This window comes from Xyrauchen texanus, chromosome 35, assembly GCF_025860055.1.
Source record: "Xyrauchen texanus isolate HMW12.3.18 chromosome 35, RBS_HiC_50CHRs, whole genome shotgun sequence".
Classification (NCBI taxonomy): Eukaryota; Metazoa; Chordata; class Actinopteri; order Cypriniformes; family Catostomidae; genus Xyrauchen; species Xyrauchen texanus.
Window position 1 is genome coordinate 16916719 of NC_068310.1, and position 22357 is coordinate 16939075.

The following is a 22357-nucleotide window of genomic DNA, read 5'->3' on the forward strand; positions in this document are numbered from 1 at the left end:
CATTCAATCCATACGCATCCTTAAAAAATTGTCCATAACAAACACTCGATTTCAACATTCAACTCTTCTGAACACATATTTAATTCAATTTATAAGCATTTTGTGTCAAATTTCAAAGAATTCTCAACCCATGAACAAAACCGAGAACTCGCACAATACCAGGGCTGAGTTTGAAATTGCATACTACCCATACTACTCAAACTACTTTTGCCATATCTGTCAATGGCAGAAATAGTTAGAGTATTATAGTAGTATGCATATTCAAACTCGACCCAGATCTCAAGTCTCTAACATGAGAGAGTACTGGAAAGCAGGTGTTGCACATTTCTCCACTTGGCTACATAACCAAAGAGCATTGTTTTCTAGATCTTATTAGACCAGCTCTTATTGAGACTCTCCAGCAGATGACATATCGAACTGACCCAGATCCTCATCAAGATGTTTAGCAACTGTCCACTGGCCATCAAACCACAAACATACAGTAAAAACACGTGCTCAAACGTGTATTCAAACACTGCAAATCCACAGTGTGTGTGAGCCTATTAATAAGCTGATTAGCTCTATTTTTATCACATCAAGAAATTTATATTCACAAGATTTTTACATTAGAAATCATCTAATGTTCAAAGATATATATTATCCATGAGTTATATTTCCTGTGCTAAATAAAGTACATTGTGTGATGTCCTTGTGACTTTTCCTTGTTGCTTAATGTTCTAGAATATTTGAGTTCTAAACCCATTAATAAATATAATTTATTTTTAGTTTAGTTGTGTTGTTAAATTCCTAAAAGCACATTTTGTAACAAGAAAAGGGGAGCAAGTACACCATCTGTGGAGTGAAATATTTTCAAACTCTCATATATCTCTAATTTGTTATGTAACACTTTAATGCAAAATACTACAAATTGTTCCGTTCATGACATGGTCCTTCGTAACCCCCCAAAAGTGCATCTGTTCAGTCAGATTCTTTCTTCGGAGCCAAGCGGTTGTGTGTGTTCAGCGAGCTGAAACCTCACTCTGTTCCACTCAACTCTAAAAGAGAGCTTTCCTGTTGGATCTACAGCGCATTGCCAGTGGCATTCTCCCTTCTCTGCACGCTAGTGCAGTCCATGCCCTTGGGCACTTAGACAGTCTTCTTCTAAAAGAGTATAAATCCTCTAAAAGTGTATTATTTAAAAAAATAAAAGAGTTAACAGATTGGTGTCGAACATCTTTTTTAAAGACGCGTCTTTATCAAGATGCCCTTCCGCCTTTGCGTTGTTCCTGGATGCGGCAGATATTTCTCAGCTTCTGACGGTCATAGGCGCTCCCCTGTGTGTCTGGGTCGCGATCACACCGGCCACTCCAGCCACCTCCTGTATTGCTCCTTCTTCCCACGGGATTGAGGATGATCCGGTTGGCGATGGAGGCGATTTGGGGAGTTCAGCGGGCCGGGTAAATCCCCACGAATCACCCCCTCCCCCAGCACGCACGATTGCTTCCGTCCGGGCTCGACGTGAGACCGGCTCGCATCACGACATGGAGAAGGATGAGGACGACGCTGATGCATCGGAGAGCATTGCAGTATCTGAGGCAGAGGACTCAGCTGGGCTGCCACCTTTGGGCTTCCCCACCCAATCTGAGGCTGACACTCAGATGTCCGATATGCTTGCCCAGGCCACTGTGAGCGCGGGGCTGGACTGGATCCCTCTATTCTCCCCTCAACCCTCACGGCTAGACAATTGGTTCCTCAGGTCAGAGCGCCGCTTGAAGCCACACCCCCCCAGTTCCTTTCTTCCCGGGGGTGCATGACGAGCTAACGAGGTCGTGGAGGGCACCTTTTACTGCCCGGAACCGACCTCTTTACTTGTCCGCTCTCACTACCCTCGACGGCGGGGCAGTCCACGGGTACATGCCGGTCCCCCAGGTGGACAAAGTGGTTGCGGTGCACCCCGTTTCAGCGGCATCTGCCCCACCTCGGTGCTCGGCGAGAAAGCCTGCACCCTATGTGTGGAAATCGCTACCCTTTTCAAAAGGATGCGATAGAGCCTTTCCCTCCAGCTGAGATGGAGAAGGGTTTCTCACGGCCCTTACTTCTTCGTACCCAAAAAAAGGAGGTGGATTGAGGCCAATCTTGGACCTGCAAGTTCTCAACCGGGCTCTGCACAAACTCCCGTTCAAGATGCTCACGCAAAAATACATTCTAACGTAGTAGTCCTGAAGGACGCGTACTTTCACGTCTCGATTTTGTTCCGACACCAAAACATTCTATGATTCACATTCGAGGGCCGAGCGTACCATTACAAAGTCCTCCCCTTCAGCCTGTCCCTGTCCCCTCGCATCTTCACGAAGGTCGCAGAGGCCGCCCTTGCAACGCAAAGTCAAGTGGGCATCCGCATACTCAACTACCTCGATGACTGGCTGATCTTAGCTCACTCTCGAAAGGCACTATGCACCCACAGGGACCAGGTGCTCAGGCACCTCAGCCGACTAGGGCTTCAGGTCAACTGGATAAAGAGCAAGCTCGCCCCAGTTCAGAGCATCTCTTTTCTTGGCATGGAGTTATAATCAGTCTCAATGGTAGCGCGCCTCACAAACAACATGCGCAGTCGTACTGAATTGCCTCTCGTCATTCAAAATAGGCACTGTGTCCCTCTAAAACAGTTCCAGAGGCTTCTGGGGCATATGGCATCCTCAGCCGCGGTTGCACCACTAGGGTGATGCATATGAGACCGCTCCGGCACTGGCTTCAGACTCAAGTCGCGAGATGGGCATGGTGCCGCGGCATGTATAGTGTGATCTTCACCCCCTCTGCCATCAGTTACTCAACACCTGGTCAGACATCTGTTTTCTGTGGACAGGAGTCTACCTGCAGCAGGTGTCCATGCATATCATGTTCACCACAGATTCCTCCAAACAGGGTTAGGGTGCCGTGTGCAACGGGCACGCAGCTGCCGGTTCCTGCACATAGAGTTGCAGTCTGCAGAGGTTTCTCCTGCTGATTCAAGGCAAGCACATCTTGATCCGTTCAGACAGCATCGTGAATGTAGTGTACATAAATCACACCATCTCCTCCTTTGGAGTCAGAACCGCCTGAGGTCACTGAACGCCACTCATATCCCGGGCAGCCTCAATATGACAGCGGATGGGCTGTCGCGACAGGCTCCGCTCAACGGAGAGTCTGTTCCCCTCATAGGATCTTTCCATGGTCCTTACGGGCCTTCAGAGAACCCCCTTCGAGCCTCTAGAATCAGTCTAGCTAAGTGCCCTCTCCCAGAAGACGGCCTTCCTGATTACGCTCGCTTCCATCAAGAGGGTTGGAGACCTGCAAGCGTTCTCTGTCAGCGGCACTTGCCTGGAGTTCGGTCCAGCAGATACTCATGTCATCCTAAGACCTCGACCGGGCTATGTGTCCAAGGTTCCTATGACCCCTTTCAGAGACCAGGTATTGAACTGCCCCGGAAGGAGGCAAATTCAGCTGAGAAATTCTCGACCAGACCCACTATGGGTACTAACTACTCTGTACTGGAATAGGTGCTCCACAGGGTTTGGCCATCATGGATTAATCCCCCTGTGCCTATTTTCCGCGGTATGGGCCCCCCTGCCGGCAGACCTGTATCTCCCTTGGGCAGTTCCCTCTGCCCCTCGATCGCTGTGTTTTGTAGTCACTCCTCCCTCGCTAGGTAGGATCTACCACTGCGCCTCTTCCACATGTGGTCTGATTTTGTGTCAAGATGACTCTCAAGGAGAGATAATTTCTGTGTTAAAGTTATTGTCAGTTGTTTTTATACTTCATCCAGCTGTCATAGGTATTTAACTACAAAGACAAGGAATTGTGTCCATATGGGCCATGAAGATAAAAAATGCCTAACACTGGCATTGACTTTTTATGACTTTCACATCATAAAAGTGGACAAGATTTGATATTATAAGCTCTATGTGCCAACAGGATGGAATGCCAGTCTAATGGCTGTAATGATATAATCCATTTTCAGTTTTACCTCTCTCAGTATAATCAGACAAGAATCATCTAAATTCATCATACAATCTTAAATCATATGATTAATTTTTTTTAATAAGTTTTAAGCAGCCAATTAATACATTTGAATATGTAGTTCAAAAATATTTTTCATGGCAAGAAAAATAGTAGATAATTGGTAAGTTCTGTATCACAGTTTTTCATCATCAAAAAATAAATGAGTCTAACCTCAAATCATGTCAAGTCAACAGAGACTTCATAAGACACTTGAGGTTTAAAATTTACATTTACCAGATGCTTTTATCCAAAGCAGCATATAAATTAATTTGCAGAATTACATTTACATTAATGTATATTCCCAAACTAACATTGTGTATCTTAATAGCCAACTCTGTGCTTCATTCAACATCTGTTTATACTGCTCTGCATGTTTAAAATGCAGTCGATAAAGGCTGAAAGTTTACAGTGCTGAATCTCGACAATCTAGGGGATAGGTTGACTGTGGTGTACTTTTATGACTCCAGGCTCTGTGCTTCACAGTATCTTCCACCAACAAATCAGTGCAATATACTGGCCCCAGTACAAACCTAGTGAAAGATTTTTGCCAGATTATGCAAATCTGCATCTGCACCTGTGCACTCATCTCATTTATGTCTTCTTATGTCTTGTCACATACGAATGGAATGATGAATGTTCTTCAGAGCAGGTGAACTGACAGGATGTGCACTAAAGTGTGTCGACAAAAAGAAACGATGAGCAAACATGAGTAACTGAATCAAACATTTCTAATATAAATTAATGGTGCATATAATAATGCTGTACGTGTAGTGGAATCTTGTAGTCTTCCCTTGACAGATCAAGATTCTTTCACGGGTGTACAATACCCCCAACAACATTGGCTGTGTAATTTGTATTGGTTAATTGTTAATTTTTTATTGGTTTTATGGTTAATTTTATTTTAGATTATCCCCTCTAGCAGGAATGCAGACTTAAAGAATTCTAAAGGGGCTCTAAAACACTTAATTGAGTAATTAAAATGCTGAATGATGACATGATAAAACCATGGACTAAATACTGTCCTTCAATCACAACAAGACCTTATTCACAGAAGCGCTTCAGATTGATCCTGACTTCCACAATGCACACACTCATCATACTAACACACTCATTCCTTAGCCCACTGAGCAGCTATAGCTTTTGACTCTGCTCATCACTGCAGCCGGTGCCAGGTGCACCAGTCTTTCTTTAAAATATTTTTTTGTAAATAAACTCATTGACTGTTTCCCTCTTTTCCTTTTTCTCCCCTCACCCTCTGACATGATCAGATGTTTTGTAGGCTGCAGTTATGTATTATGTAATGCTATTTTGATTTAAGGTTGTCAGAGCATTTCAGTCCATATGTTACAAATATTTGGTTTGATAGAAATCCCAGCTTGACATCACTCTTGGCTGTTGGAGGATGGAATTTTGGAACAGCTCAGTAAGTGTCCTGCTCAAACACCAAGCTTTGTAGAATATGTGTTGAACAGAACTGTGTTTATTTTTTCTTCTTGGAACCACTTGCCATAATTTCAGGTTTAGTACCATGGTGTCCACACCACAAAACAGACAGATGTTTATTCAGTCCTCCATCAGATTTCTGAGGATCCATGGATTTGATGGACTGGACCTTGACTGGGAGTATCCTGGATCCCATGGAAGTCCTCCAGAGGACAAGAAAAGATTCACTCTGCTCTGCAATGTACTTTGGCATTTACAGTTTTGTATTCTGTGTGCAAAGCTTTCACAGAGTGACTTCTGAGTTGACTTTAAACACCAAATTATGAATTGCACTCACATGCACTTACATGATAAGTTGATGATGTATTGACTGCATTGCTGGTCTCCAGCAGATGTTGTGTTTTGGATGCTGGTCCTTAGAATGGGATGCTGATGTGCTGGCAGGGATATCTAATACAGTGAGAAATAATTAAGAAAATTGAGAATCAGAGAAAGAATGAGTTTGGCATGTATAGGCTATCCTTCAAATTAAATTACTACAATGTAAATAAAATAATAATGAAATACAAATTTTAATGTGAATATAATGATATAATAATAATATAAAAAATACTTTATATTTGGCCATAACAGGAACTCCTGGAAGCCTACAAGGCAGAGAGTGACGGTGCCCCAATTGGATGCCCCAGACTCATGCTCACTGCTGCAGTGGCTGCTGGGAAACAAACCATTGATATTGCCATTGACACAAAATGAATTTTTCATATCAGTTTAGTTCACTTTAAATCAGGGGTGGGGAATCTTTTTCCTATCAAGGACCATTTACATTTTTATAATATCCTTTGAGGGCCATATTAATTATTGAACACATATATCACTAACCTCTCTAATGCGATGGTTGGAATTGCTTCTCTTTAGCGAGGCATCTGATGTCAGATGGCAGTGATGATTACGCTACTCGCAGCTTGTTTTCCAAGTTTGGGTCAGTCAGTCTTGAGCGGAATCGAGTCTTTGCAAGAGTCAGTTTTGCACATTCACCAGCATATTTGGATGTCATAGCAGGCTGTTGTTCTTGCAGAGTAGAAATATGCACAGTGTTACCCTTTTCCAGCTCCAATTGCTACGGCTTTAATTTCATTTCAAATGATTTCACATTTGAAAGAAGAGAGCTGAGTAGCTGGTTAGGACCTTGGAGCTTGATGTTCAGCTCTGACAGGTACTTGGTCCACCATAAAGGCCAAATCACACAGCCACTTGCCATCACTGAGTACCATGACAGGTTTTCCCTTGATATACATGAATTGTTTTACTTCTTCCCTCAGTTTGTAAAACCGTGTAAGCATACCTGTGCGACTCAGCTATCGCACCTCACAATGGTAAACCAGATCTCCGTACTCAGACTAAAGCTCACTTTGTAACTCTCTGAACTGACGGCCGTTTAGCCCTCTGCTTTTGATTAAATGTATGGTGGAAACAACAGTTGTCATTACATTATTGAGCTTCAGGGAATGTGCACACAGACTCTCTTGATGGCATACAACTAAATCACTTGGCTCGAGACTGAGACGATTCATTTCTTTTTTGACCAATGCAGTTAATCTCTTTTGCGGGCCAAGCATGGCTGGGGCTCCATCTGTGGCAAAGCCACTTAACTTTTCAAATGGTAGTTCAAATTTGTTCATCGTCAAAACAACATGCTCAAACAAATCCTCACCATTGGTAGTGCCATGCATGGCTTGCAAAGACAGCAATTCTTCCCTCGTATCAAACTCAGCAGTTATTCCAAGCACAAAAATGGCTAGATGGGCGGTATTTGTTATGTCTGTTGTTTCATCGCAGGCCAGAGAGAAAAAATGGAAATGTTTTGCTGTGTCCTTCAGTGTTGTTTCAATGTGTTGCACCATATCATTAATTCGTTCTGCAACGGTTCTTCGAGACAAACTTTTTCTGGTGCTAGCAGCTCTGCAGCGGCAACAAGGCACTCTTTCACGAACTCTCCTTCTGACTGATGTTTCAGCTTCTTGGCTATTAGCCAGCTCACAACAAAACCTGTGTGTATGACATTGTCTCTGTCAGAATGTGGTCTTGTGAAAACTGCTTGTTGGGAACCCAAAATCCACCGAAGAGAATTAACTTTATCCAAGCGCATTTGTCCTTGCAACTCATTCAGTTTAGCATGTTTCGAGCTGTAATGATACTCGAGATTGGCCTAGTCACACTGGCTTTCCTTTCACACCATGATGCGTGCGGCAGTGGTGGCTCAACGGTTGAGGCTCAAGGTTCAAGCCCCAGCACTGCCAAGATGCCACTGTTGGGCCCTTGAGCAAGGCCCTTGACCCTATCTGCTCCAGGGGCGCCGTATCATGGCTGACCCTGCACTCTGACCCCAGCTTAGCTGGGATATGTGAAAACTAATACATTTCACTGTATACAGGTGAAACTCGAAAAATAAGAATATCGTGCAAAAGTTCATTAATTTCAGTAATTCAACTTAAAAGGTGAAACTAATATATTATATAGACTCATTACAAGCAAAGTAAGATATTTCAAGCCTTTATTTGATATAATTTTGATGATTATGGCTTACAGCTTATGAAAACCCCAAATTCAGAATCTCAGTAAATTAGAATATTGTGAAAAGGTTCAGTATTTTAGGCTCAAAGTGTCACACTCTAATCAGCTAATTAATCCAAAACACCTGCAAAGGGTTCCTGAGCCTTTAAATGGTCTCTCAGTCTGGTTCAGTTGAATTCACAATCATGGGGAAGACTGCTGACCTGACAGTTGTGCAGAAAACCATCATTGACACCCTCCACAAGGAGGGAAAGCCTCAAAAGGTAATTGCAAAAGACGTTGGATGTTCTTAAAGTGCTGTATCAAAGCACATTAATAGAAAGTTAAGTGGAAGGGAAAAGTGTGGAGGAAAAAGGTGCACAAGCAGCAGGGATGACCGTAGCCTGGAGAGGATTGTCAGGAAAAGGCCATTCAAATGTGTGGGGGAGCTTCACAAGGAGTGGACTGAGGCTGGAGTTACTGCATCAAGAGCCACCACACACAGACGGGTCCTGGACATGGGCTTCAAATGTCAAACGTCTTACCTGGGCTAAAGAAAAAAGAACTGGTCTGTTGCTCAGTGATCCAAAGTCCTCTTTTCTGATGAGAGCAAATTTTGCATCTCATTTGGAAACCAAGGTCCCAGAGTCTGGAGGAAGAATGGAGAGGCACACAATCCAAGATGCTTGAAGTCCAGTGTGAAGTTTCCACAGTCTGTGTTGGTTTGGGGAGCCATGTCATCGGCTGGTGTTGGTCCACTGTGCTTTATTAAGTCCAGAGTCAACGCAGCCGTCTACCGGGACATTTTAGAGCACTTCATGCTTCCTTCAGCAGACAAGCTTTATGGAGATGCTGACTTCATTTTCCAGCAGGACTTGGCACCTGCCCACACTGCCAAAAGTACCAAAACCTGGTTCAATGACCATGGTATTACTGTGCTTGATTGGCCAGCAAACTCGCCTGACCTGAACCCCATAGAGAATCTATGGGGCATTGCTAAGAGAAAGATGAGAGACATGAGACCAAACAATGCAGAAGAGCTGAAGGCCGCTATTGAAGCATCTTGGTCTTCCATAACACCTCAGCAGTGCCACAGGCTGATAGCATCCATGCCACGCCGCATTGAGGCAGTAATTAATGCAAAAGGGGCCCAAACCAAGTACTGAGTACATATGCATGATTATACTTTTCAGAGGGCCGACATTACTGTATTTAAAATCCTTTTTTTTATTGATTTCATGTAATATTCTAATTTTCTGAGATTCTGAATTTGGGGTTTTCATAAGCTGTAAGCCATAATCATCAAAATTATATCAAATAAAGGCTTGAAATATCTTACTTTGCTTGTAATGAGTCTATATAATATATTAGTTTCACCTTTTAAGTTGAATTACTGAAATTAATGAACTTTTGCACGATATTCTAATTTTTCGAGTTTCACCTGTATAATGTGTGACCAAAATAAAGGCTTCTATTCTATTCATATCAGCGATATGACACCTAACCACTACGTGCCTGTTGCGTTCACCCTGACTGTGACCCAGACAGCATACAGTCTGAAGACACCACCCGGAAATCTCACGCTACTATTTTATTTTATTTCATTTTACTTTATCGCAGGAAAAGTAATTGCTGTGCAGAGATTGTTTTTGGTTGTATTTATGAATTAACTCGGAGGCCGGATCAAATCGTCTCGTGGGCCACATATGGCCCGGAGGCTGAACGTTCCCCACCGCTGCTTTAAATAACACCATAACACTTAAGACAGACTACCTTAAATGCAGATCCATGCAATGCAGATTGCCAAGAATCACACAATGTCCCTCATTTTTTTCTTGATGTCTTCTTAAAGCCAAACTGATGTATAAACTTGCTATTGATTACTGGTGATGCAGGTGTTAGGACTTCATGAGTGTCATGACCTATGACTTCCATGGTTCATGGGAGAGTTTCACTCGACACAACAGTCCTCTTTATCGTGGCTCTGGAGACAAAGGAAATAAGATCTACTTTAATACAGTAAGAAGGCCTTTCACCTTTTATTTTCCTTATAATCTCAATGTAATCCAGTGCTGGTCCAAACCTGTATTACTTTCTTCTGTGGAACACAAATGGAATTGTTATGCATAATGTTAGCCTCTATTACTATTCACTTTCATTGCCTCTTTTTTCCAAACAGTAAAAGTTAATGGTGACTGAAGCTAACATACTGCCAAACATCTACTTTTATATTCCAGGGAAGAAAGGAAGTCTAAAAGGTTTTCAACGACATGAGGGTGACGAAATGATGAAAGACGTTTTAGAGCAATATAGCTTTCACAGATAACTATGTAAAAATGCATCTCATACAGTGAACAATAATTTTTTATGTTATAACACTTTCTTCTATCAACGCTTCATTTGCATAGACAACAGAAGTAATCCGTTCATAGGGTGGCATAATTAAAAAAAAAAAAACATGGCCTCTTAATAACAACCATGCATAACAGAATTTAAATTTGAACACTGTGAGTTATTGCAAATAACAAGAAGCTGGGAACAAGTGACCGAAGCAAAAGGAACAATTTATTCACCTTGACAATGCAGGATTTTGCAATTAAATACTGGGGAAATCAGGGCTCACCTGATGAGAAGTTGAGGATGGGGTTTGTAGCATATGGATGAATATTCCGTCTGTCCTCCACAACCAGTGGAGTGGGAGCTCCAGCTAGTGGTGCTGCTTCAGCTGGAACATACACCAGAGAGGCTGGATTCTGGTCCTACAATGAGGTCTTACCTTCAGCATTATTCATAAACTCATGCACTTAAATTATAGTACATTTTTTAATTGTATGACATATTTGAGGCCTGCAAGAACTTTAAAATAATCTGAATAGTTATGGGCCGATCATTTCTATTTAGATCTGCACTTTCCTTCAAGGAGCCACCATACAGTGGATTAATGATCAGAAAGTTCCATATGCAACCAAGGTGACAGGACTGGGTGGGATTTGATACTAAGGAGAGCTTTGAGACAAAGGTAACATATGTGACATAGGTTAGAAACTACATAACATGTTTGCAATTTCTGGTAACATGCTTAAAATCATGTTGTTGTTGTGTTTTTTTTTCTCAAATTGGGGTCCTCAATAGGGTGCAAGGGAGTCCATGGAAAATGATAGTGTATTTATCTATTTTAACAGTAAGAAATCTACATAAAATAATAAAATTAAATTTCATAACAAAATTTTGTAAAATTAAATTTTGTATAGTTTCACAAAATCAAATTAATAAAACTTAAAATACTTATTTAATAATAATTATTTAATTTAATAATAATAATAACAATATTATTTAATTAAAGATTACTCAATTCAATTTGATGGAAAGTCGATTTTATGAAATTTAAATGTTTGAAATTTTAAATATATATATATATTTTTTTTTTTGAATGAGTGTATATGTAATTTTGTAAAAAGAAAATATTGCTCTTATGACAATATTTATGACTGCTTTTGAACCATATTTGTTGTGAATTTGAGAAATAAATTCTCAAATATTCTACTACTGGGGTTTTAGACAACTTTATTATAGGGTAGAAAAAAGATAGGCTGTTAACTTAATATAATCTATTCTTTTTTATTTCATTTTAATTTTATCCCCATTTCTCCCCAATTTGGAATGCCCAATTCTCACTTAGTAGCTCCTCATGGTGGCGCTATTACTCGCCTCAATCCGGGTGATGGAGTACAAGTCTCAGCTGCCTCTGCTTCTGTGATCTTCAATCCACGCATCTTATCACGTGGCTTACTGTGCATGACACCACGGAGACTTTTAAAGGGATAGTTCACTCTAAAATTAATATTTTCTCATAATTTACTTTGATGAGGATTCATGCCATCCCAGATCCCAGTGTATCACTTTCTTTCTTCTGCAGAACACAAATTAAGATTTTTAGAAGAATATTTCAGCTCTGTAGGTCCATACAATGCAAGTGAATGGATGTTCCAAAATACACTTAAAGGGAGCATAAAAGTAATCCATAAGACTCCAGTGTTTTATTACATATCTTTAGACACGATGTGATAGAAATTGATCTGTTTATCACCTACACCTAAGTCATTTGATTATCTTAAATTCTCCTCTCTGCCCAGTAACACAAGAATAATATGAAAGTGAAGAGATTTAAAAAAACAAAAACATTAAAAAAAGACTTGAATATTGATCTGTTTCTCACCCACACCTATCATATCACTTCTTAACATAAGGATCTAACCACCAGAGTAGACTGGAGTATTTTTATGGATGTGGATTTTGGAACTTCAGAGTTTTGGCACCCATTCACTTGCAATGTTTAGACCTTCAGATCTGAGACATTCTTCTAAAAATCTTTGTTTGTGTTCAGCAGAAGAAACAAAATCATACACAGCATGAAAATGAGTAAACCGTGAGAGAATCTTTATTTTTATGTGAACCATTACTTTAATAATTTGTTGTGGCTTTAGTACAATTACAAATAAAAGACAATTATTTAATATCTGAACAAACATGCTGTCTTTATTATTTCACTGTTTAGAATTTAGAATCTAGTCTTATTATGTTTTTTTTAAATTTACATTGTTATTTTATAGGTGCGTTACCTGAAGGAGAATACGTTTGGAGGAGCCTTTGTCTGGACTTTGGATCTCGATGACATTACAGGACAGTTTTGTGGGCAGGGCAACTACCCACTCATCAGCCAATTCCATACTATTCTTAATACTGGTAAACCTCATAACTGATAATTAATAATAGTGTCATTGCAAGTACAAAGATACATTAAATTAGACTATTAATGTGAAAAATAAGAGAAAGCATCAAATGACCTACCTTTGTCCTTCAAATTACTCATTTTATCCTTCAGAATTACCTCCTCTGTTTCCAAATAAAACACATCAGCTTGGCGAGACCACAACAAAAACACCCCACTTTGCATCCCATTCCACAAGAACTTATATTCAATCAGCAGCAGCACCTGGAGAGGAGATCTGTGCATGCAAGCCAGGTGGAATGTATGCAAACCCAGCTGACCTGATGTCCATTGTACAGTGTGTTAATGGCAGGGCTTTTGTACACAGATGCCCTGCAGGAACCATCTTTAATATGGAAAATGATAACGTTAGGAAACTGATAACAAAGTATGTGACGATTATGATGACCATTTTCAAAAGTCTCCATTTCAGTGGAGGCAAATGCCATTGCAGTGGTGTAAACATTAATGCATTTTCAAACTAAAACATACTAGTTTGGATGTGGCCCTAAAGCAGCATGCTTGACAATGTAATGTCAGACATATTAACAGTGTGTTTTGAAGAGCACCATAACAAAGTAAACTGGCAATATGTTTGTTCAAGCTGTATCATCTAACTCAGAAAATATCTTACACAAGCTGGCGTTTGTTAAACTGTTAGTTAAACTGTTCATTTGAACTCTATTTCTCCTGCCCCCACTAAACTAAACTGCACTTTCAAACGTAAACAAATGCACCACTAACCATCACTCATTATTTATTTCTTCATCATCTTAGACCCTGTTTACACCTGGTTGCTTAAATGTGTCTCCTGTGACCACTAGTGATTGGAATTGTAGGGGAGGGTCTTTGTTTCTTGACGACATACATCAATCACTCTGACAATGTGTTACTACATGATAATAAACCACAACAAAGTCAGAAAAGACAAAGATGAAAGAAGGTGCAATATTTCTCCAAGATGCAGCTTCAATTTATTCTAAGCACAAAATCAACATTTCGATCAGAATTGTCTGTTATTTTAGTGGATTACCTGTATTAACATGAGCTGCAGATGTTCGTGCTTCTCATAAGTCCCTGCATGTTGATATCAGACACACTGAAGAATCCATGAAGTTCTTGTGTTTGTGTATGTATCCACTTTTTAAAATTTTCAGATCGGACAGTTTTTACCTTTTAAACCGCTCGTAACGGCGAAGTATTAACATTTGGTTTAGCACAGCGTTTGATTGACAGGTCAGAGGTTGCTCTTCGCTGCTGTCCAGGACGCATACAGGACAGATTAGCATTTATACCTCAAATGTGATGTGTTCACAGGTGTTTTTGACCACATTCGTATGTGGCTTGAGATCCGATCACAAAACGTTTTAGACCCCATTTTGACCTGTATTTAGCGCTGAGCACATGTGATTGGATCACAAAAACACATCTTAATACCAGGTGTAAACTGGGTCACAATGCCCATTCCTGTCTCCTTCATTCCCATAGCTGGATTGGTCTGCATCTGTGTTGGTGGACAGTCATTGATGGACTAATTGATGTTTGTATAGTGCTTAAGGCTGTTTCTGTCATGGTCAGGGTTGTATGCTAATGTTTGTTTTGTCATTTAGTCAGCAGACTTAATGGAATAGTTCACCCAATAATGAAAATTCTCTCATAAGTCACTTACACTGATGCCATCCCAGATGTGTATGACTGTCTTTATTCTGCAGAACACAAATTAAGATTTTTAGAAAAATGTTGAAGCTCTGTAGATCTTTATAATGTAAGTAAATGGGTGCCATCAGACTGCTGGTAATTTGATGGTCCAAAAGGCATTTTTAGGCAGCATAAATGTAATCCACACAACTTCCATCGATCAAGTACTATCTTCTGAAGCAAATTGATAGGTTGAAGTAAGAAACAAATCGATAATTAAAACATTATTAAAGGAATGTTCCAGGTTCAATACAAGTTAAGCTCAATCAACAGAATTTGTAGCATAATATTGATTACCACATAAATTAATTTAGACTCGTTCCTCCTTTTCTTTAAAAAAAGCAAAATCAAGGTTCCAGTGAGACACTTACAATGGAAGTGCACTTGCATCAATTCCTCTGTTAAAACTTGTGTATTATTTGAGCTGTAAAGTTGTTTATATTGTCATTATTACAATTGTTTAGGGTTTGTTGACATTACATCATCATGGTAACGAAGTTGTGAAATCATGTTTACGCACATATTGTTTATGTCTTGTGGCAAAATCTTTGAAAAAGTATTTTAACGTTCAAAAATTGGACCCCATTGACTTTTATTGTAAGTGTCACACTGCAACCTAAATTTTTGCTCTTTTTAAAGAAAAGAAGGCAGAAGTCTAAATAATTTTTTTGTGGTAATCAACATCATACCACAAATGCTTAACTTGTATTGAACCAGGAACATTCCTTTAAAGAAAACACTTCCTGCCAGCAGTCAGTGTCGTAGGCGCTATGGCACGTTCACGCGAGAAGTCATTAGTGTGTGCCTTGTATACAACAGAGGAATGAAAGTCATGCAAGAATTAGGTAATTTCAAACAGAAAAACAGCACTGGGTGGAAGCAAATATTTAAAGTTTTTCATTATCAATTTGATTTGTTTCGGTTTGTGACAATTTTTAAGCTGCCTAAATATGCCTTTTGAACCGTCAAATAGCCAGCAGCCTGATGGCTCCCATTCACTTATGTACATTATAAGGACCTACAGAGCTTCAAATCTTAATCTGTGTTCTGCTGAAGACATACTGGGATGGCATCAGGGAGAGTGAATGAGCGAATGTTGATTTTTGGGGGAACTAATCCTTTAATGTTCCCTAAGTAATTATTCATCTTAAAGGACAGTTCACCCAAAAATCTAAATTCTCTTATCATTTACTCACCCTCATGCCATCCCAGATGTGTATGACTTGATTTCTTCTGCAGAACACAAACACATTTTTTTAGAAGAATATCTCAGCTCTGTAGATCCTCACAATACAGGTGAATGGTGACCAGAACTCAGAAGGTCCAAAAAGGACATAAAGACAGCATAAAAGTAATCCATACGACTCCAGTGATTAAATCCATATATTCTGAAGCGATATGATTGGTGTGGTGGGAAACAGGCAAAAATGTAAGTTATTTTTAACTATAAATCTAAACTTTTACTTTCACATTTGGACCTTCTTAGTTCTGGTCACCATTCACTTACATTGTATGGACCTACAGAGCTGAAATATTCTTCTAAAAATCTTCATTTCAGCAGAAGAAAGTCATACACATATGGGATGGCATGAGTGTGAGTAAATGATGAGAGAAATTTCACTTTTGAGTGAACTATCCCTTTAAAAAATGTAATGTTAGTGAAGATATAAATGCATCTTTTAAAACCCTTTGCACTTTGTTTATGTTTAAAAGCAATTTTGCTTAGGACTGATAGAATGAACCTTTATGACTGAAATGTTAGACCCTTAAAGTCTATAGATCTTGTAATTAGCTGCAGATTACATTTCTTTAGTGTTTTTTTCTAAAGCTATGATTGTGATATGTGTAGATTTTAAATTCCTGTTTGTTAAAACTAAGCTCCCTGGGCTTAATGTCTAAAAGCTGGGTGTTTTCAGAGATAGCTGTAAGCAACACCTCATCACACTTACAGCTCATGCTGGCTACTGTGAGGTGATGGCAAATTCCAGCAGCACAAGCTCTTCGTAGTTCTGAATGGAAATTATTTCGTTCACGCCGTGGAATCTAATGGACGAACGTGAATGCTTAATCATAAAAATAAACACTGTAAGCTCCATCGGTTCTGTTATATTACAGAATATGCTCTTCCAAAAAGAGAGCCATTTTCCTGTGTCCTACCTTTGAGGATCACCAGGTTTGAACCATGATGGGGCAAAGCGTTAAATGTCTTGAGTGAGGTCCTTGTAGTGACGGCTGTCAGTGTTGCCAACACAGATACCTGAAAGATATAATCATAGAGTACTGCTTTTAAGAAAACTAAGAGTAGAGGCAGGCTGTTCAAGAGTCAATGATGTATGTAAGGGGCATTTATGCTCTTGAGCTCTTTGCAAAGTGAGCAGAAATGCAGACTTACCAGGGGCCACTATCACCTGTGGAAACATGCCTTGCACAGTTTTCTTTATGATCTGAAAGAATCTAGGAGCTAATGGGCAGTGGGTCAAATCCATTGACCAACTTTACCTTAACACGCTCATCTGATATGGTGGACTCAACCAACTCCAGAACCTAGAAAGGAAAAAGAGAGGGTAAAAAGAATTCTGAAAATTTTTAAGTTCGAAAATAATTACATTTTGTTCTAAACGTTTCACTTTACTCATAGTCTTTGATTAAGTGAATTGCCTGAAACTGGTTTGAAAAGGTGTAAAGAGCAAAAGTTAATAGATGAACTATCAGAAGAGCTTGGACTCTGTGCTTTAGAGCGGGTTGAATTACTCAACATGATAGCTGTGGCTACAGTGGGACCTCTGACCTCCTGCAATGTCTGGGCTGAGTGAATACGCAGATTGACGAAAGCCTCAGCCTTTTCGACGAAAAGCCTTTTCTCTCCAAAACCCTGCAAGCACAATATGAAAGGGCCACAGATGAATACACAGAAACAGTATATACCATTATTTGACAAGTTACTTGATTATTAAGAAAATCAGTGGAGAGAAGAGCCACAGATTAGACATGATGAATCTGAGAGGCAAGCCAAACTACAGAATAAAGGAAGAGACATGCATAAAGCCCACTGCACATGTATAAAGCAAATCATTATTTATAGGGGTGTTCCATAAAAATACTGCTCTGTTTAGGAGGCATGGATGAACGTCCCGGAGCACCACTAACACTCAGCTTTACTGTGGCTTGGCCCTTCTCATTGATTCCTATCCTATAAAAAACAAACAAGGCACACAATAGACACTTATACTAATACACATACTAATAAAATGCTTATATTAGTAAAATTCCTCAAAATAATATAGTCTCACAGAGCAGCTGGTCCATTCAGGCCATTAATGACATCATCCAGGACTGCTAGGCCTTCATCTAAAATATACCGCAGCTTCACTCCACGGCTCTTCAGAAGCTTCACAATTTTCATTGGACCATGTAAACCATTAACCTGACAAAATGAAATAAATAAAATATTTTACATAGTGACTAAGTGCAAATAGCATCTGCCACACAATGTGGATATTTGCACTCCAATAGTCTGGTTAAAACACTGAAGGTAAAGACAATCTGAACCCCCAAGTGTTGCTTCAATGGTGTGGTGTGTAAAGATACTATGGAAGTGTTACTGTCGTACAAACTACTCTGGTTCGACCCCTTTTGGCAATGTTTTTCCCTGTTTTGTGTTTACTCTCTTAATATTTCCTTTAATACCTAACCTAGGTTTAGATTAAAGTTTATGGTTAGGGAGGTACATTTCTCTCGTTAAAATCTGACTCAACACCACACTTTTCAACATTTTACTGGGATACTGCAGCGAAACATCTAATGATGAAGCACATTATTTATTTTTGCAAAACTGTATCCACGGCCATGTAATATTCTTGAGATCAGGCTGGGTAATGACCCACAGTTGCGGAAAACCTTCATACTGACCTCTTCATCGTGACCCAAACCAATGAAGAAGCTTCTCCGAGGGGTGTAGCCTTTCTCCAACAGATATTCCAACCCCTGAAGAATACCCTACAAGAGCACATATCATTGCAGTTAGTACAGGTTATACTGAACACATGCACTATTGTTTTAGAAAGCCCTGCACTGCTGATTCACCATAACGTCACAGACTGTTGTGATCATAAATGAAGCCATTGAGCTCTTTTGCAGAGAAATGAGGAGAATCCCACCCTTCTGCCTCATCAGCTGGCACTACATCAATGTGTGCCAGCAGCATATATGGCTCCAGGTTGGGCTTACTTCCTGACACTGTAAACAGGTGGCTGTAGTTGCACAACACCTCATGTTTGACCAGACTGGATGAGAAGACCTTTGGGAAGACTAGAAAGAAACTATTCCTAAATTACACATCGTCTCATGAAAGTTTCACTTTTCATATAAGTGTGTCGTGTTCTATATTTAATGTACAATGATCTTAATGTAAGGTGAGCACATTGCAGATAAATGCCCCTTTTCCGTGGAATTTAGTGTTGGATTTGGAATAGATTAAATATTTGAAATCGGTCGCATAAATGCATTTTTTGACTGTTTTTGAACGTTGGTTTCTTTTTACACTAGTCGACTCCAACATTTTTGTTTAGATGTCAGTGAAATTAGTCATTCAGCACATCCCTAGTTATAAGAACACGGATTTGTGAGAGTTTTTGCCGAACTGGAGGTGTCAGAATAAACACCATGGCATTGGCATACTACCACACTTCTCTTATTTCTGCCAAGAGTAGTAAGTGAAGTATGCCATTCCAAACTCTGCCAATGAAACACACATCACCATTGTCCCTGGAGAGAACTGACCTATAATTAATAAGCGGTGTCAACATTAGAGCTTGTACTGCCACTCAGGAGCAACTGCATTGGCTGAGCCAGGCCTCTGGTCTCGAATCACTCTAGCCATACTTTGATGGCATATGTCACTGTGACACGGCGGTTGTGCCATCTCAAGTCTGACAAAATTTCTAACCGTCATGCACTGCTTCAAGTCAGCCAACAAGGTACCCACGTCCGGTAGCAGGTAAGGAGGCCAGCAGTCCGGATTTAAGGTATTTTACATTTATGAACTAAGGTTTGACTTGTTGGGGTTTCTTTTTGCTGGGGTGCAGGGTCTAATTGTGAGTATTAATAGACCAGTGGCCCCCGGCGCTTGTAATTTGTGTGTGCATGTGATTGAGTGGGGGTCTGAGGGCAGGTTATTTTCCTCATTTCCATGCTTCCGCTACTGTAGATAATTGACGGCAGTTATGTATTTAGCTTGATTTGTATCAATGGTATGTACTTTTGATATTTTGTTTTGGTGTATATTTATTGTAAGGTATTTATGAATTTATGTGTGTTGGATATGTAATGAATTGCTGTGTTTTGGGGGTTCACATGAGTCATTAATATAATGCATGTGGGACAAAAGGGCTTTGAAACCTTGGCTGAATATGAATCTGTGTGTTGATGTGCTTAGAGTTTAGAAGCTTGTATATTTATTGTTGAACATCTAAACAATGTAAACAAGGCTCTTAATATCTCATGCATGTATTATGATGGTTCTCGACCTGCTGCTCCCTACAGTGTTTTAAATTTAAGATCTTTGTATAAATAAAATTTTAAACATTTTACTGAACCAAGCATGAGGTGGTGAAGCATTTTTCTTGGTTACTGATGCCCAAGCAAAATGAACGGTCCAGTAAAAACCTGTATATGTGAGTCTTATTCTCTGACTTTTGTCTTGTTACACATTGGCTGTAGTGAAATTTGTAGGAATTCAAACGAATGCAGTCGCACGATATCATACGAATTAGCCAAATTGAGAAATGTCATATGAATCCTGAAAGTTTTGCTGTGAGAATGTGTTGCAAAAATAGCGAAGTAATTAAAATGTCATAAGACCAAACATTTTAGGGAAATTATGCAAAGTACAGTTTCATGGTGAGTGAGAATTATTTATGACTGGTAAGGTTTACTGGCCATTGGCAGGTAAAAATAAAATAATGTATATTCTGCCATGCTTTAGAAAGCACTGTCTATTTGATGAAGTGTCTCATCTCAAGGATCTCTCTCCTCAGCAGCAGGTAAAATACACGAAGGGCACTCATGTTCAGATTTGTCTCCGTAAATGACAGAGTGGGAATCTGAATTGCCGCTGTGAATGAGATAAAAAAAGGCATGAGAAGCAACAAACATTTTGAATCAAGATAAGTACAATAGCAATTATCATCAACATGAATAGATAATCTCCTGAAAACCCCATTTTCCAAGCTGAAGCCTACGTTCACTTAAAATGTAAATGTCCTCACAGTGGCAGTAAGATACAAAACTTTAGGTTTTTGCAGTTCTTTCAAAAACCTAAATATTTTCCACTAAGTGCTATGGCCTGTCATGTTTCAGGAAGTGAGAATAACAGTAATTTCATGATCAGGGTCCATGTTTATTTAATACCCTGCTGATGATGCAGCACGAGCGCCTCCTGCTGGTTCGGAATAGAACTGAGCACAAACAAAAGATTTGACACTCAAATCTGTGTGCTTTGACAAAAGAAATTAAATATCTTACCGAAAGTATTTTATATAACGGAAGTTTTTAAACAAAATTCAGCAAACCTCTGTGTTTCTGAGTTCAAATAGCCTAACACACATGTCCAAAAGCCAATTAACCTTTGTGCATTGTCCGTTTTAGACTCGCACTTGAATTGCTTCAGGTCAGAATTGACGAAAACAATAACTGTGTACAAAACAAAAAATAAAAAATGTATGAAAGAAATGTGATGGGGTATGTAAATGTCAATAATGCTATTATATGCTGGGACACTGCCTCCAAACGGGGTGGCCACCAGTGACCAAAAAAAAAAGCTAAATTCTACAGTATATTACGTAAATCCTATTGATTTTATTATTTTTTTAAACTTGAATAAAGTTACTTGTAAACAAATGTAGCTATAAAGCACAGTTTTGATTAATTTAGTTTTTTGTCATCCCTGTATATATCCATTAAGTTAAATTTGAGAGTCAGTGTTTATTATTTTTAGTGTTTTCATAAAACTAACAAGTTTATAAAATAAAAGCAATTTTAATAATGAGCAATTTTAAAAACCCAGAATCAGAAACGATGTCAACTATTTTCTTTTAATTAGTTTGGCCATTACAATATACAGTAGTTTTATTCACAATCTCTTTCAAATAATAATAATACAAAAAAAAAAATCCCCCCACTGTAATAATTCAAATGGTTTGGCCAAAACATCAAAGTGTTTCATTCAACATTTCTTTCAGATTAATTTACAAAAAGCTGAGTAACACAGAGTTAAAGTTTTAGCACTGTAACAGTTCAAATGAAAACACCACAGTTTAAAAATAAAATATGGAACCATTACATTGTGCTCTGCTAATATATTAAAGAACAGTCTTTAGTTTAGAAACAATAAAAACAGTAGCAGAAAGAGAGGAAAACAGCCTCAACTAAAACAGCTGGATTCTTCTGTTTCGGTGGTGACTGGCAAGTTCACCATTATTATTTATAATGGTTGCAGAGTTATTATCTATATTGATTAAAAATAATGGTATTGAAGGTCTTTCAGTGTTGGATAGACATATACTTATAAGTCAGTTTGCTGACGATACAACATTGTTTCTAAAGAATGAATATCAAATTCCATGAGCTTTACATTCGAGTAACCAGTTTTCTAAAGCTTCGGGGCACATTTAAACCTAAACAAATGTGTAATGTTAACACTGCATGAGTTTCCTTTGCAGTCATTATCTAATATACAAATCAAAAGGGAAGTTAAATATTTGGGGATTATTATTTCTAAAGATAAAGATGTTATGGAGAATAAAAATGTGTTGAATAACAGATAAATGTAAGTTCATATTGAATAGATGGCTGCAGAGGGATCTTACACTTTTTGGAAGG

At 39.2% G+C, this 22357-nt stretch overlaps 2 pseudogenes; one reads left to right on the forward strand and one right to left on the reverse strand.

Annotated features, from left to right (window-relative positions):
• The first annotated feature begins 1520 nt into the window (after window positions 1–1520).
• Window positions 1521–14422, forward strand: LOC127628544 (acidic mammalian chitinase-like; annotated as a pseudogene).
• A 1856-nt stretch (window positions 14423–16278) lies between these two features.
• On the reverse strand, window positions 16279–21112 carry LOC127628545 (N-fatty-acyl-amino acid synthase/hydrolase PM20D1.2-like; annotated as a pseudogene).
• Window positions 21113–22357: the final 1245 nt, after the last annotated feature.